A 15,823-nucleotide genomic window follows, 5' to 3' on the forward strand; every position below is an offset into this window, starting at 1 on the left:
AGGTGCTGACTGGCATAAAGTTGGCCTGAAGTACCCATCCACTCTTTCCAATGACCAAGTCTAAGGACAGTGCAGATAGATCCGCACTGGATAATTAAATGGTGCTTCATTTCTCTCTCTACCAAATGGCACACAAAAACTTGGATTTGAATCTGAGGATTTGCAGGGGGGACAGACTGCTCTTCACCTTGCCAATGAACTGAGTAGCTCTATTGTGCATGATCCAGAATCTTAAGCACAGACTTAATGGTTTGTTTTGACATTTTCTTTCCATCTCTGGACAGTAAAAACTGAATGCAGCCAAAAAGGACTGAATGCAGGACTGCATCCAAATGACCAAAGTCACTGCAACCAAAATGCTGACTTCTAGGTTTGGCTGAGTTCTTTCTTTTACCTGGCAACACTACCTATTCAGAAGACATCTCTTTTTAAAATATTAAAAAACTGATTAAAAAAAAAAAAAAGGGTTTGAAAGATCTCCACAGTCTAACTCTTAGATCTGGCAGTGTTGCCAGTCAGTGAGCAGACAGAAACTGTTGCATCACCACTATGACCGGCCTTTCAAATATATGTTGTAAAACAAATGCAAGTTTTTACCTCAGTGTTCATATGAATCTGAGATAGACAAACAAAGGCTCTTGCCACCTACTTCCAATATAGGTAGAATACAAAATGCAGATTAGCTAAAGTGAAAAGTTATTTGATCTCAACATATTTATGAAATATCAAAATCCAGTGTGAAAATATTGCTGGGATTTGAGTATTTCCTCTATTTACCATTATGCAAGCATTATCTTTGAAGTCCATGTCTCAGACAGAAAACAAAATTCCTGAATCTGGGTTGGAATTTACTACTCTGAAAGTCTTCAAGCATCAGCAGCTCACTTGCATTCAACAAATGCTGAGATATCAAAATGGTTTCTCAACACATCACCTGCACAAAGCACTATATTAACAATACGAGTCCTATGGCTCTTGCTACTCTGTTCAAAGCTAAGAGGATACTTCTGTGCAGCACAGTCAATCTGCATGTCCTAAAGATTTTACATACGGAAGGTTTCAACCCTTCCGTAAAAAAGATTGTGTTTCTTCTTCATACAGTCACAAAAGCATTTGATTTGTGGCCTCAGTTTTCCAGGCCACTTGGTTACAAGCAGAATCACACAAACAGGAAATTTCCTGTAAAGATCCCAGGATTGCTGAAGATAGGTTTCTGCTCTGTGAAGGCAATAACTAAGAAAAAGCTACAACTCCAGTCATGAGTTTATTACCACCTTATCAGCTCCGCTTTCAGCCTCAGCCTTTACCTTTTCATGCTGGAAACTTTCTATGGAGCACAGATATATTTGCATAAATGCAGCCATTGTGAACTATTATCTACCACAATATTCAGACATTATTCAGTCACAGAAGGTAAAGTAAAAATAAAAACATAAAAAGTAAAAACTTTTAAGTGAAATAGTGATTTGGAGATTTGGTGTCACTTAACAACTGATTAACTACTACCTTAACAACAACAACCACCTCTCATTAATGCACAAATTCAGTCTTTGGCCACACAATTGAAAGTATTCTGCTTGTCTTAATAATGCCTACCCATCATCTGTGTAACTTTGGACTGAAAATAATGAAAGTTTGAAATATGCCAAGAACAAAAAAATAATACAGAAAATAATTTCAAAGGTGTAGGAAATCTCATTGATTTTAAGTCCCCTGAGCTCCTTGTACCTAGGCTAATGTTAGGGGAAAGAGTTTTTTTGCTACAGCTAACTGCTGCACTGTGAATAGTTAGTAACACTCTTAGAAACACACAGATAAAGTGTTACAGTATTCTTGGAAATTCCTTGGGGAGAGTCAGAAAACTTCTGGCAGCGCTAAACGCAGTACCTAGATTTTCGTTCTTCTCTGAGTCCAGAGTTTGTTGAAATCATTGCATTCTTTTTTTCTGAGATCTTCTGAAGACTAAAAAGAGGAGAACATGAAGTGTTATCAAAATTCATCCCAGGTTTGCAAACAAGGGGCTTCCATGTTTTAAAATAACTTGCTGCTCTTCAGGCAACATCTCTACTGTATTTGTAAACCAGGGATAACAGCTCATCTTTTATTTGTTTTCAGTTTCTCACAGAAGCAGTTTGTTATGATTGCTCTCTCCTACATAAAAGCTGGTCAGGACTCCCAAACACTCTTCTGTTTATTTACGGTAAGCAGCAGCAAAAACACTGGCTTTCTTCAATTCAGTGAAAAAAAATAAAACACAACCTTTAACAGCTTTTAGCCTTACTACATAAAAGAACATCAAGCACCTAGAGTCCCACACGACGTCAAGTCTGCATATATTAATTCCTAGGCAAAGCAGTTGCCCTGCACTTCTTTCTCATGCCTGTCCTGCCTTAGAAATATATAGACAATTATCTGAGGCTAATGTTAAATTTCTGATTTTTTTTTCTCAAAGCTGACCACACAACACTGGTCAACTTTAAGAGGAAAGCTGGTGATGTACTCTGCAACACACCTCCACAATCATACACAACAGAAGAAAGATGGAGGGTATCTTAAGCTGGTATTGCTGCAGAACATTTTGTACCAAACCACGATAGAAATTTAACAACAGACTAATTCACAATTTCAATCCAGTTGTCATCCATCTATCCAGACAAAGAGTGTAAGGGATCATAAATCCATTGATTTAAATGTTGTGAGAAAGTCCATTTCTTCTGACACTTTCAAAATGTGTGTATCATACAGACACACAGACAGAAAGCAATCTTAACTGAGAACAGATAGTGGAATTTTTTTTTGTTTGCTTTGGGGCTGGGTTGTATTGTTTTCTTCTTCAGATAAAAGGCTGCAAATTCCAGCTCAAGGTTTTCTTCAGTGTTTCCCCATCCCTTTCAATTTGATATACTTATTTGAAGAAAAGCCTCCATTTTAAGGAAAAAATCCTAAAGAGATCAACTCTAATCTTTATTAATCTTTGAGTAATAACTGGGATCAGAAATATAATTAGTAAAGAAACAAATACATGTTTAAATTTCTGTGACCTCATCAGTTCTAAGCAAAAGAAATACTGACTAGAAGCCTAGTCCTTATTTCTCCTTCCCAAAAATTATATTCAGTTATATTCAAACAACTCCCTTCCACCCTTCTCCTACTGTTAGGTCACTATAGTCATATGACTTATTATTAAAAAAATAATAAATCTGCTCCACCAGCTGTGCTATGCGAGTCAAAACAGGTGAAAAGTTGGAGGTTTTTGTCTTAAATTGGCAAATTACAATTGACAAGGCCCAGCTGTTAGAGTGTGGGTGTCCAATCTTTTGGCTTGGCTGGGCTGCACTGAGTGAAGAGAAATTGTCTAGGACTACATCTACAAAGGTTGCACCAAAAGTAATGCCTCCTAATTATTTCCATGGAAACTGCAACAGATACAAAGAGCACAACACTGTTTGATAGAGCAAATTTTCAACTACAAAACATTCTTTTTCATCACAGTCACCACCATTAGCCATGCATTTTTACTAGCAATGAGCAAGAGTGCTCGGAACAGTCTCTACCAGAAGAAGTAACCCACTGTTGCTGTCACCGTTGCTGAAATACACCACCCACAGCCTCACTGTGCTCACGTTCAGTTTCAGTCTCCATAACCATCAGTGAGTGTCAGTGGATGCAATTTTTTCCAGAAGGAGGAATTCAATTGCTCACCTTTGCTTTATACACTCTTTCACATCAGGCTCCATTTTGTCAGACTGCCCCTCTGCTACCATCTGTCACGTGGCAACAAAATGTAATGGAATATTGGTGAGAAGGTTCAGCTCCTATAGTCATACCACCAACATCCACCTCTGATATCATGGACCAACACCATAAAATAGAAGGCATTACTTTCAGAGCAGCTCTCATAATATATTATATTTAATGTATATAGGTTACAAAACTTAATTTTTAATGTTTTTAAATTAAAACATAAAAATGAGAGTAACAAAAGCACAAAACCAGTGACCTTGTTTTTGTGAAGCTAAAGATGCAGCAGGCTGGTTTGATGGCAGTGGTTGCAGTTCTTAGTGAGCTCTCAAGGTGTTCATCAGACATTTTAAATGAAACCTTATTCTTTCTGTGCTTCATCTTTGACACCTGACTGTGAAATAAGAGATATTTCTAAGTCTAAGATAAGGTTTATAAAAGTCTGATAAAGAGACTTGATCAGATTTTTGATTGCAACTCCACACATTTTTCCATTTCTCCACACAATTTTCCATTTGAAAACTGACAAGTATTCATGTCAGCTGAAAACAGAGTTGCAAGTATACCAAAAATTTGATAATTTTTTTGCAATCTTGAAACCTTTCTCAAATTCCTTTACCAAAACAGAAAGCACAGCAGCATATTTTTTGCTTTTCACCAGACAACACTTAGCCAGTGTATCAAGCTCCATAAACTTATTTGTCATAACTTCAGTTAGCACTGCACTGTGCCCTCCCTGTGCTCTGGTTTCAGCTCAGATGGGGCCAAATCGCACTCTGATGTTTGGATGTTGCTCAGCAAAGCATGTATGCCTGCAGGCTGGGCCATTTAGAAGGACCAAGCCACCCCCATGATGGTATGGGGCAGGGGGCAGCTGCAGGACAGGCTGGGCAGGGTTGCACGTGACCTGCAGGTTGGATATGCCTGTGTTACATCCTTAATTATTTTCACTTACTCAACAGCACCACTAAATCAGTATAAACCCAGAGTACAAGAGTTATTTATAAATAGAAAATATGATAAATTCAGTTCGTCTAACAGCTTTCCACCCATACAGATAGTTCAGAGCACTATGACAGACTCAAGACACTGTGGAAATATGAAGCTGCAAAAGTATGTACTGTGCTGGTTTTTGTGCATGAGTTGTTCTCCTATTCAGTGCGTCTCTTCTGCCTTTTGCATCCAAACAGCATACATCCTTGAGGGTCCAGTCACGCTGGTACAAGAGAACTGAGTGTATCAGATGGCTGGACTTGCCTACAGGAACATTTCATAGTCTGATTTATTTGCTGTAAATCTGCATTCCCATTTCTGTTCCTCCATTCATAGTCATCCTCCATAAGTACGCAAGCAAAGAACACTCAGTTCTTTCTTACTTTTCAGCAACTTTTAGGGTTTTTTTTCCTGCTTCTAGCTGTGACCCTGTAAGGAAGATGAAAACCCATGCACTAAAAGACGACGCATGAGATTTCACAGCTGTATTACATCAGTTTCCTATGCACTTTCCTGCAAGCCAATATAGCAGATGTACTTGCATGCAAAACTCACCACAGACCACAGAAGATGAGGGGCATGTTTTAATGCAACCTCACTGAAGGTGGGAAGCTCAGTGGGGGTACAGCAAGCTTTTAGCATGCTCTGCAGTCCTGATGCACTAAGATTTGCCAGAAAGGAGCCCTGCTCTCTTCCCATTTGTTTGTCTGGGCTTTCTGCTAATGGAGAAAAAGAATGAAAAGAAAGTTCAGCTAAGGAATACAGCCCCAAACACAGACGCTATTATCCCACTAAAGAAACTCAGCTTTTAGCTTTTGAGATCTCGTTTGATCTCCACAGCTTACTGAAGTTAAAGTCACAGTACTTTTCCAGAAACATCACCTCAGTTCTTTTTCTTGTTTTCTTTTCTTTTCTTTTTTTTAATGCATCTATAATAAAGGTCACTTCGACTGAAAGAGGGCTTTCAAAACTAAGTATAATACAGAAAAAACAAGAAACAAGCAAAAGGTGCATTCCCTCATGGACAGAGCCTCTGACTGTCTGTTACTGATTTAAAGATACCATTGTAAATCCTGTGCTAGATAGAAAAAGATATACATTCAAAACCACTCTCTACTTATAAATATGGGAAAAAAATAGATTAAAAATGTACACATATAAATTTAATTTATACATATAAATTCTAAAAAAGAATTGCTATCAATTTTAGAGAACAGAATTTCAAAACAAAACTTGGAAAGAATGCATCCTACATATTCTGATGACATCTTTCAACCATCAGTGTTTATCTGTTCTGTCTCGATTTGGCAGGTAGAGTTCCAGTTTAGCTTACAAAGGGCAGTAGCCCTTTTTATGTACTTTATTTAACCTGAAGTGAACCCTGATGGAAAATGTTTCAGACATAATAAGGCCATAAGCTTGCTCATGTCCACTTCAGAATGCATTATTAATCTAAGCAATGTTGTTTTCACTTAACCAGCCAGGTTTTTTGGTGAGTCTTTTATTTTGTTTGTTTGTTTTAAACCCATACAGGATATAAATCAAATCTTGCCAAGACAACAGAAATAGATCTCAGCCATTCTTAAATATGACACCTTCAAAGGAAAAGCCCCCTGTTGCCCAAAATACTGATGCTGAAAATTTTTTGAAGCATATTCTTATTGAACAGTTAAAGGAGAAGGTATTCTGGAGGCATAAATAGGTTAAAAAAATTGAAGATGGGGTTTAGGCTATAGAGGGGAAAAAAGTACACATACACATTCTTAGTACACATCCTGAGTAAGTACAACATTCAGAAAAACAAACAAACAAACAATAAAAATTAGCCTGTAACATCACATCTTCTACACTGTGAAAAGCCACCACTATAATATCATTCCTGTCGGGAAAATATAGACAGATGGTTGCAAAAAAAAAAAAAAAAAAAAAAAAAAAAAAAAAAAAAAAAGACACTGCAGAATAACCATAATTTCTAAGTACTGATGAATCAAAATATTTAGAGCATTTATCTCCCTATAAAGCTCATTCTCCTATAATTAAAGTTCTTCGACATTACTGCAGCATATTGATACAGAAATTTTGGCAAAACACATTCTCAATTTACATAATTGTTCAGAGTAGTCACCTACTACAAAGAATCTTACAGTTCCAAATGTTACTGATGTTCTGAAATCCTCTGATTTATTTTCTCGTAACTTTACTTTGTTGCTTTCTCAATACAGAGAGATCTCTGGCTGTTGATAACAAAGTGGATAACTTTGTATCCACATGAAAGTGAAGGGAATTTACATGCCATTCACTACCAGGACTTTTTTGAAATGACACCTTTCATTTCTCCAACCATTTGAGAGAGAGAGTTTGAAGAGAAAGCAATGTTGGCATACACATGCAGACGACAATACTGCCCGATCCCACAGAGTATCTGCCCTTCGAGTGACTTAGCTGTCTACTGACAGCATGGAGCATAGGAGGTATTCCAGCCCATCTATTCTGTGCATATGAAACTCCTTCCCAGAAGGAAACCAAGCACGGTTGGTTCACACAAAGTCTGGTAAGGGGCAGCAGCATCAAAGCTTTTCTACATCCAAGTTTTTCCATAGTTGAAAGAGCAATTAAGGTACAAATCTGACAAAAGCATTCTTCCAGTTCCACTCCTGGCAAGGTAATTCAGCTGTCTGCACAAAGTTCTCCCATGGGTGCTGAAGATCACAAGGACTGTGGGCTAGAACAGGCTAGCACCCGTCCCCAACATTTTGCAGCTCCTTCTCTGGCCTGTATGAGACATTTCCCTCCTTACAAAAACTAGGCTGATCCAGAGTGGCTGATCCAAGTAGGAACACCCTAGGGTCAGGAGTTTCTAGGCTCTCCTTGTCTCCCATTTCAAAGTCTCCACCATTACTGCTTCATTTTGTAGCCCTGAAACTGCTGCCTTGTCTTTCCTAGAGTCCCTGGAATTTCTCCACAGATTCATCAGGAATATCTCTCATGAGATTCTCTCTTAAAAGTGTTTATTCTCAAATTACAGACAGAAACCATTTCGAGCCCAAAATTTAATCAGAGGCAAATCGCATCCATGAGACAACATACTTTTTTTTTTTTTTAATAATAATAATTTAAAAAACCACCAGGAAAAGTATCTGCTCTCTACTCTCAAAGGTCAAAATTTGATAGCATAAATTCTAAGTTTCCTATGATATCAAGTTACTAAAAGCCTAGAAAATAAAGAATCCCACCTACAAGCACAATCTCTTCCAATTGCAGAAGCATATGGAATGACACATGTAGCATCAACCCTAATTTGATCTGAAGCAGTAAAAATGCCATCAACTTGCTGTTTCAAAGATCTTATAAATCTTTCACTGTAACGGATAGATCCCAGATCAGGAAACTGGGGAGATATACCAAAACAACCAGGTAGTACTTTTTTTGTGGAGAAGAAATAAATAAATAAATACATCATTAAAATCACACTTCTGTAACTTCCTATCTTTCGACACTGTTCCTCTGTCTCCAAAGAACTGCAGTACAAACACTCAAACATGACATTTTTTTTTTGTTTTGCTTCCTTCTCTCCCCTCCCCCCCCTTTCCCTATTGGTTCTGGATTAATTGAAGATCCAAGAGCGTACAGCACACTGGCGGATGACATACAGAAGTCTTAAATGGATGTGAAATAAGAAGAACAATTTTTTATACTAAAAAGAAATAAAGCGAATGATGACATGGCTACCATAGGTGAACATAATGACAGTGGATGGCATTCATGTTTGGTTAATTTCTTCTGATAACACTGCCAACTGTTCTTAGCTAAGCATTTAAATTAATTTCATTTCTCACTTCATCCAATTCCAATTTCTCATCCAATTTATAATCATTTCCCTGTACTACTGTGACTATTAAGTCAACCACACTCTGCTCAGCAGAATCAATCAAAAACACCACAGCAGTGCTATGAATTTCATACTGAGTAGATTCCTTTTAGCTGTGTCATAGAAGTTATGTTTCACCAGTATCTAATTTTTCAGGCAGAAGCAACACATTCTGAATCCAAAAAACTGAGAAAAAAAGAAATTTTAAAATGAACACTGTATTCTCCCTGGTCAAACACTTTTCCATATGTAGTTCAGGTGAACTATAAGTTCACTGGTCCCCTCATTACTAACAGAATGATCAAGGAGGGGGAGAAAAACAAAACAAAACAAAACACCCAACTTCTCTGATGTTGAATTTTTTGAGTCTTGAAATACAAATCTTGAGCCAAATTACTCATTAATGTAGGCAATACACAGACCTTTGAACAAGGATTGCCACCTCAAACACTCTTGCTCACGTCCTTACGAAGAAGACAGACTGAACTGAGATCACAGCTCAGTTTGTGGATGCCAAGAAATTGTGAGTTTGTCAGCTGAGGAAAAACTGTACATTTTCCAATTATGTTTTGCCAATTTGAATTTCAGACACTTCTGAGCTTGTGCTAATAATAAATAAATAAATGTAACAACAACAAAACAAAACAAGAACCTGAAAACAAACACAAAACTTCCAGAATTTTTTTTACATAGATATTTGTACTTTTAGAATATCACATGGTTCTGTGATTCTGTGATTTTGTGATTCTGTTTTCCGACAGCAAAGAAAATGCTTAGTAAGACATCCTGTGTTCTTCCTATACCACCCTAATTTGTTAAGCCTTAAACACAGCACATTGATTTCTACACCGAAATTCCCTTTCTTTGAAGTACCTGCTTGCTCATGGAACTGAATGCAAGATATACCAGCAAATCAAACTGACTCATTCTTTAAGAAACCTAGATGCCTCTTCTTCCTCTCTACTGCCTCCCTTTTAAGTATTACAAGAACTACATTCCCCCCAACTGCCCAAACGTGCATTTTCTTCATGCATGCTTATACAGGAAAAAATGGAGACTTCTGTTGCTCACATGCATGACAAATCCCAATGTTAATGGCATTTTTCTAAATACCGTATCTTAAAAAAAAAAATCTTATGCTGAAGAGGTGTTAATTGGTGTAACTGCATTATTTTTAGTGACCTACTAAAGCAAGAGCTTATTATTCCGCAACAGTTTCTCACACGAACCATACCTCGCTTAGTGCTTCAGACATAATCACAGCAAAGTGCTGTACAGATTCTGTCAAATTATTCACATTCAGGAATGCAGACAAAAGATGAAAGCATTTCTCCCTAAATGCTTCCAACATTAAGTAAAAATTTCTCTGTATTCATTTGTGAACCTTGCTACAGAGCTGTGTAGCTCTATATTGGGAGATTTTTAAGCAACGGTGGTAACCGTATTATTTGCTCCACGTATCGCTCGATTTCTCTAAGTTGTACTTAAATCATAAACTTCGGGTTTGGATGAAGACCTCCAGCAGCTGTTGAACACCTTGCCCCTGCCAACAGTCCCACCCAAGCGGATCAGCTACAGTAATTCTTCACCCCGGCTCTACTTCTGACCTTTTAACGACGAAATGAGTGTTGCCATTACCACTGATGCAAGCAGGGCTAACCCAACTTGCTTGGGAACGATACCGTCCAGCCTGCGCGTGTCACGTCAGCTCGCAGCAGCCGCAGGCCGCCCACCAGGCCGGGAGCGCTCGGCGGCGGAGTTCAGCCCCCACCGAACCCTCCGCAACCCGCACCGCCGGAGGTAGCCGCGGTTCAGGGAGATGCTCCAATGCGAAATTCGGCGCCGATCACCAAGCCTTTCCCCGCTCCGACCGAGTTATTTAATCACCCCAGGAACACCTTGGAAGCTGCTGGGACTGCAGCTTTCATCTTCCAGAAGCGCAAGAGCTGAAAAAAAGCGGAGTTCCCTCCCCAGGAGTGAGACCTGGGGTATTCAAACACCGGCAAGAAGCTTCAGCTTGATCTCGCCGCTCGGGGGAGCGGCCGCAAGCCCAGACGGCGGCAGAACGCGGCAGATGCCGGCGGGCGCCCGCTGGAGCTCCGCTTTCAGCAGCAGCCGCCGCCGCTAAGCCACCTGCGCGGCCGCAGCCGGGGCTCCCGCCCAGCTCCGCCCGGTCCCGCATCACGGCAGCCCGGCTCGGCCCGGCGACCGAAGCCACCCACGCCCGACCCCGCTTCACGCCCCCCGGCCGCGTCCTCCCGCCCGAGTTCGACCGAGCCGAGGCCGTCCCCCGGCCGCTGCCCGGGTCGGCGCCGCCGCTCGGACCGTCTCCGTGGCAACGACGAAACGCACCCTCCCCGCTCCCCCGACCGCTGGCAGCTCCGGCGAGGGCTCCGGCTGCCCGCCGCCTCGGTCCGGAGAGGCGCCGGCCGCCGGCTCACCTCGGGACGGGTGCCCGCAGCCCGCTCCGACAGCCGAGCCGCAGGGAAGAGCTCCCGCGCCGCAGAGCCGCCGGCCCAGCTGTGCGGCTGTGGCGGAGCGGGAGGAGCCGAGCAGCCTCCCCTCCTCTCCCCGCTCCGCCCAGTGCGCAGCGGCGGCCCCGGAGCCCCCGCAGAGCCCGTCGCGGCTGGGCCGCACCTGCCGGGGACGGGGAGGAGCCGCAGGGCGCCGCGGCCGGGCCCGTGCCCCGTTGGTGCTTCCGTCGGTGCCCCTGTCCCGGCGCTCGCTCCGCACTCCGTCCCGGCGCCCACCGCGGCTAGGGCCCGCCGAGGCCGTCCTGAGTGAGGGCGAGGAGGAGGCCCGAGCCGGCCTGGGAAATAACTCGCGATCTGGAGCAGAGCCCTGAGCGCGTCCCTCGGGACGGCGGGGCTGGGGGAGGAGGGATTTTAGGACCAGAAATAATGTTGGAGAGGTTTCCAGATGGGGAAAGCCGGGGGCCAGGATTCAGTTTAGGATGGTAAAGCGTCGGTGTGTTTTTACACGTGTGGTACTGGGCTTTGCAGTGAGGCTCAGTGACAACCTCGCCTCCTGACACTGAGGAGTTGGGAGCCTCTGCTCTTCAACTGGTATCATGATAATGAAGAACATTCGGCTACACACTAGAAATTAAGGAAAAGAAAGAAAGAAAAAGGAAAGAGAGACAGTTAAAACAGAAGTCTAATGATTAGCGAGCCACTCACGCAATTCAGCAAGCCTGAACATTGCTTTTCTGCAATTTCAAGAATTGCTTTGAGCAGATTTCATATCCTGCCACTGGATTTCTTTAGGAGTCAGTTTTTGTTTTCTGATCTCTGCTCTAAACAGAAAAGCAGCAGATCCCCAAAATCTCCACCTCCATCTCCAGAACTCTTTCACATTACACTTTACGTACATGTCGCATCACAGGATCCCAAACCTTTTCTAGCTAACAATGCCCCAAACACTTTTGGCCTTTAGCTAAGCCCAGCAGCAGATGAATGGTTCTTCTTTAAGGTGTCCATTAAAGGAGCCTAAAATACCACTGTCCCCAGCCTGCAGAACAGACAGTGAAAACTGCAAGGTCACTTCAGAGAATAAACAGGTGTACATTTTGCCTTTTGTGCAATAATGCAAAGCTTCTCCAAGCTTCAAGCAGATTGGTATTGATGCAATGCAATACTAAGCTTTTTTTTTTTTTTTTTTTTTTTTTTTTTTTTTCAGAACAGGGTCATAAAGATAGAGCCACTGTTTATCTGGGCCAGTCAACTCATGTGCAACACAAAACTGTTGTTTAAACATTATTTTTGTTCCAAGGCTAATTTGAGCCTTACCATCTTAGCCATGTTCACACCTTACTGCACTGCACAGTACAGATGTGACAAGGTAAATGATGGGCAGTCTCCCTATACTCAGAAATTTCTTACATGTCTGAAACAATATCACAGATTAAGGCCTTGCCACTTGATAGTAAAACTTAGTTGTTGAGGTTGACTGAGGAGCATACATGTGGATTAGGAACAGCATTAAATATCTTGATGCCAATGGTGGAAATTGTTCTGGAGCTAACCTGACAGTTTCAGAATAGCAAGAAGAAATACTCTGCTGTGGCTGATGAGATGGAGGGCCATAAAGAGGAGTGAATATCTTTTTTGGAGACCTCTGCCTCACTCTGACAATTCACAGGAAGAAACAGCCAGTGATTTTTTCTCTGCTTAAAAATACAGTGAGAATTTAAGAGAAGAAGTGGAAATGGAAAGGTTGTATATAGAGAAAACACAAACTTCTGCTTCAAAACAAATTTATTGTCTCTCAGTAATTTATTTCTATGGCTCAGGGACATAAGTAGCCAAAACAAGAAAATGCTGTGGAATCCACTGTCTATTCTCAGCGACTTAACAGTCCCACAAACATGTTTCAGAACACTGCTAAATGGAGTGAATTTAAAGCTTCCTAGCCAGTGAGAATTATGGATCAACAGCAGCCCTCTTTCAGCAGTGATAAATGGCAGCTTGCATGTTTACAATAGAAAACAAGATTTATAATTGAGATCAGTATTTTGCATTGGATATTTTCTTCTACATTAAGTTGTAGTAGGTGTGGTTTGGAACTCCCACATCCTATGAACAGATCTTATAGTGGATTTTATTATATGCATGCCAATAATACAAATAATCTTTTTGTGATGAAAGACAATTGATGTATTGCTGGTTTTGAAACAAGCTAATTGGCAATTTTAAAAGTCATATCACCTGTGAGAGCTATAAACCAAGACTCTATAATGACCTTAAAAAAAGAAAGAATACGTCATGTTCCTGCCAGCCATGTTCAGGAGCTCCACATCCACGCTCCCATTTAGAGGCCTGATGTGAATGGCTGCTAAAAAAAGAATCTTCTTATCGGTGCCCAGTATGTACTCACTAAAAGCAAGTCAATATGTAAGAACTTACTCAAAGAGTGAGTGGAATTGCGCTGTGGCTGTTGGAAGCTGGGAGCTAGACAGCAAGCAATTCTGTGTAACAGAGAAATGGAATGGATTTATGGATTATATCCTTCTCTCAAGAACAATAGTGAATTGCAGCTTGTGGCATCTATAAAGTACATGACTGTTAGAGACAGAAAAATGATCCTTAAATATAGACTTGTTACACTTTTTTATGCTTCGTATATACTTAAGCTTACATTGCTGCAAATATACTCTCTTAGATATTTTTTACATCTGACTTTAAAGATTGGCATCAGTGTAATTTCTTTATCACTGCAACATATGGTAGTCTTCCCTGCTGCCAAAACATGGACATGTTTCAGCCTCAGGGTACAGCTGGGTTGAACTTAAAACTGAGACTGTTTTCAAACACAGACCCAGAATTTTATTTTACTGCCTCTGACACCATAAAGAAAAAATAAATTCAAAACTCCATCTCCACATCGTCATTGGAATCTCTGTGAACACCACAGTGCCTAGTGGCACCAGTTGGTAACAGAAGAAAACAAATTTTACTCAGCTGTGTATTTTCCTTTTACTTTGTGGTTAACAGCTAAAATGACACACAGTAACTACTATCTCAGGATCGTGTATCACTCAGCTGTCTACACTGATGAGTTCTTCAGATCTCAGCATGGATTTGAAAGGTTCCAAGTTTTAGAGTGGTCTGTGGTGAATTTCCCACATAACCACAAATTACTGGAATCTCAGTTCTTGTGCAATAAATGATTCTGTAAAATGTTTGTTCTCACAGGTTCCTTACAATTCATCTGCACTTAACATTATTTCCTCTTAAAGGTTTGATTTGCAAAGCTGAGTGTTATGCATACTGCTACATACTACCTCAACATTCTGAAAATTAGCCAGATGAACATAGACAAATCCTAGTTATACTTGAAAGAATAGCAAGTACCACTATTTTGAATAAAATCATAAAAATATCAAACACTAAGTTATGAGCAGTTTGCTCAGCTTATCGTTTTCCATGTCACATGGCATAAACAACCAAACAGGATGAAGGTCCAGCATTAAAAAAGGGGTAAAACATACATGCAATTTTATTATCCAACTTTGCAGCTAGAGCTAGAAAAAACCCTTCTATATTTCTGCTCATTGGGTAGAGCTGGCAGACATCAGTTTCATGATAGTACCTGGTTAAAAGAAGTCCACTGGGCAGAAAAGAAGTAAAACAGGTGAGAGAATAATTACTCCCTTCTTCATAGCAGATATATGAATAGTAGTGTTAGATATAACATTGGTGGCTACTGATTTGACCTGCTGCTTTCTTTTGGAACAGGTGATATTTGAGGAAGAAGGAGATATCTGTTAGGCAGCAGGGTACAAAGCTCCTGTCTGGAACCTTGCAATACTTCCCCTACTATGCAGGTTCAGAATACACTTCTGGATGCAGGACTTAACATTTACAGAAAGAAGAATAGAAGAAAAAGACAGGAAACTAACAAAAGTTATCTGAGCAACCTACATAGTACTGTTGACAGGTAAATTGCTGGCCACTGAAAATTAGCCACTGCTTTTTGTTGTTGTTTTTCCTCAGTCTCACTTCCATAGATTACTTCTACTCCCAAAAAAAAGTTTGGCATGGCTCAGGCTGAGGCTGCCTCATTCTATGCTTCTCAGCTCTTGAAATCAAAACAGTCTGGCATGTTAAATGTGACAATCCACAGTTCTTGTTTCTGTGAAGTAGGAGGTGTATTTTCAACATCAAGCAAGCATATTTCATTGCTAGTGCTCTGAAACTGTAGCTCCTTAACTTAGTGTATGGTTGCTACAAGAGTGGCTGGAGGCTCTGCTTTCTGAGGAATCCTATGACCAGGGCAAAAGAGTCACAGGATGCCTGGCAAGGGCAGAGCAGGGGTAGAGACTGGAGAAAAATTCTCTGGAGAAAGAGAGAGAATCAGCTGGGTAGATGCCCCAGATAATGATAGATGTAGGTGTGCTGCAGATACTGGTGATGTGAGGTCTCAGCTAATCCATATACATCAGGATTTGAACTGAGACCCCTTCCATTTGCCAGCTTCTCTGGCATTTGTGTGCTGGAAGCAGAAGAAAATCTAGTTACCCCAGTCACTGTATAGAGTACTATAGAGTATGTGTCCATTCACAGTGGCACTTGTACAGTCTGGAAACTTTTGTCTGAAAGCCTGTATTTTGCATGGCTGGTGCTGTTGTACTGTGGGGAGAAGAGCTTCTGTACTCACGCTGGAAGCAGAACTATGGCTCTGCCAGGTCAGTGGATTCTCCTTAAGTCAACAAACAATTGA

The 15,823-nt window shown here is 40.9% G+C and overlaps 1 protein-coding gene across 3 annotated transcripts in view; it reads right to left on the bottom strand.

Moving 5' to 3' along the window:
- The window catches only part of KLHL32 (kelch like family member 32), a 124,820-nt gene extending 113,370 nt beyond the window's left edge, over window positions 1-11,450 (bottom strand). For all 3 annotated transcript variants that reach the window (XM_090135983.1, XM_031610958.2, XM_090135981.1), the window contains exon 1: window positions 11,044-11,450. The gene's annotated coding sequence lies outside the window, so the exon portion shown is untranslated. The remainder of the gene's footprint in view (window positions 1-11,043) is intronic.
- Window positions 11,451-15,823: the final 4,373 nt, after the last annotated feature.

Source organism: Phasianus colchicus, chromosome 2 (genome assembly GCF_987193195.1).
Source record: "Phasianus colchicus chromosome 2, bPhaCol1.hap1.1, whole genome shotgun sequence".
NCBI classification, from domain to species: Eukaryota; Metazoa; Chordata; class Aves; order Galliformes; family Phasianidae; genus Phasianus; species Phasianus colchicus.